At 42.3% G+C, this 2,254-nt stretch overlaps 1 pseudogene; it reads left to right on the forward strand.

Annotated features, from left to right (window-relative positions):
* Positions 1–295: 295 nt before the first annotated feature.
* On the forward strand, positions 296–1,703 carry LOC108281234 (annotated as a pseudogene).
* Positions 1,704–2,254: the final 551 nt, after the last annotated feature.

Raw genomic sequence — 2,254 nt, forward strand, 5'->3', positions numbered from 1 at the left:
CCAGCACTTTGGGAGGCCGAGGCGGGTGGATCACGAGGTCAAGAGATCGAGACCATCCTGGTCAACATGGTGAAACCCCGTCTNAAATACAAAAAAATTAGCTGGGCATGGTGGTGCGTGCCTGTAATCCCAGCTACTCAGGAGGCTGAGGCAGGAGAATTGCCTGAACCCAGGAGGCGGAGGTTGCGGTGAGCCAAGATCGTGCCATTGCACACCAGCCTAGGTAACAAGAGTGAAACTCCGTCTCAAAAAAAAAAAAGAAATGGGGTTTTGCCATGTGGGTTTGGAACTCCTGGGCTCAAGTGATCTGCCTGCCTTGGCCTCAAGCAATCCGCCTGTCATGGCCTCCCTAAAGCCATTTGGATTATGGCCATGAGCCACCATGCCCAGCCTGATAAATTGCATTTTAATTGAACATATACATTAATTGACATTTTCATTCAGTACTTATGTATCTAACTCATTTTTGTAGTATTTTATAGTATTTTCACATATAATGTATTATACTTTCTATTATCCATCACCCTACTGATGAATAGGGGGCTTATATCTAATTTAAAACAATGCTACAGTAATGAATAGTAGCTTCACAAATAGAACTTTGGCTAGTGAATTTCAGTAAACTAGATCATTTTAAATAAGCTCATTTTAGAGATCTGAGCTGTCAGCAGAAGCAGCTGGAGGCCAGGGGTGGAAACTCGGGAAGACATTTGCCATGGCTGAACACATCAAACAAGTAATTAGATGTCCTGTTTGTCTAAATGATCTTGAAGAACCAGTGCAACTGAAATGTGGATATGCCTGCTGCCTCCAATTCATCAATTCACTGCAGAAGGAGCCCCATGGAGAAGGCGTACTATGCCCCTTATGCACTGTGGCCTCTCAGAAGAATGACATCAAGCCCAAGTACAAGCTGAGGGCACTGATTTCCATCATCAAGGAACTAGAGCCCAAGCTGAAATCTATTCTAAGGATGAACCCAAGGATGAAGAAGTTTCAAGTGGATATGACCTTGGATGTGGACACAGCCAGCAACTCTTACCATTTCTGAAGACCTGAGGAACATCCGATGTGGGGATTTCAGACAGAACAGGAAAAAGCAGGCTGAAAGGTTCAGCTCCGCACTGTGCATCCTGGAGACCTCTCACTTCACTTCCAGCCGCCATTACTGGGAGGTGGATGTGGGCACCAGCAAAATATGGGATGTGGGCATTTGTAAGGAATCTGTGAATCGAGAGGGGGACGTTGTACTTTCTTCAGAACTCGGCTTCTGGACTGTGGGTTCCAGAAAAGGACAGATCTTTGCTGCCAGCACTATGCCTTTGACTTTTCTCTGGGTGAGTCCCCAGTTGCACAGAGTGGGGATTTACCTGGATGTAGGTAGGAGGTCCATTTCCTTTTATAATGTTAGTGATGGGTGCCATATCTACACATTCAACGACATTCCTGTTATCGAGCCACTGCGTCCATTTTTTTCTCATAAACGTGAAACTCAAGATGATCAGAGCTTCCGAGTATCTGTCCTGTGATCAATCCAGACAGTGCCAGTCCCCCAGTTTATTCTGGGGAAAGGAAATAAACATTTGAACATAATCATCGATAGCAAGTTTCCGTATGCCCATAGCTAGAGCTAAGAACATTTTTGCTAGATACACATAGGTACAAAGGGATAGAAGGGAAACATCAATCATTTTGTAAACAACGAACAGAAAGCAATTATATTAATTAGGGGAAAATTACATTTTACATATAAAGTTTGTCATATTTTCTTTGGGGCTTATATTTATTCTTTTGTTCAATAAATATTTTGAAATTTCAGAAAAAAATAAGCTCATTTTAAAAGTGGAATTGCATTTAGAAAGTATTTTTTGTTACAAATTGTAAATCTTTCTCCAAAATGACTGCTAATTTACATTCCCACCAATAGTGTATAAAACTACCCATTTCCCTACACCCTCATCCACACTGTTTATTACCAGTCTTTAAAATTTTTGGGAATCTAATAGGTGAAAATTGATGTGAAGTCTTTTTTTTTTAGACAGAATCTTGCTCTGTTGCTCTCAGGCTGGAGTGTAGTGGCATGATCTTGGCTCATTGCAACCTCCACCTCCTGGATTCAAGTGATACCTCCTTCCTCAGCTTCCTGAGTAGCTGGGATTACAGCCACCATGTTTGGCTAATTTTTGTATTTTTAGTAGAGACAGGGTTTTGCCATGTTGGCCAGCCTGGTCCTGAACTTCTGGCCTCAAGGGAT

The sequence above is a fragment of the Cebus imitator genome, unplaced genomic scaffold (assembly GCF_001604975.1).
Source record: "Cebus imitator isolate Cc_AM_T3 unplaced genomic scaffold, Cebus_imitator-1.0 Scaffold223, whole genome shotgun sequence".
Lineage (NCBI taxonomy): Eukaryota > Metazoa > Chordata > Mammalia > Primates > Cebidae > Cebus > Cebus imitator.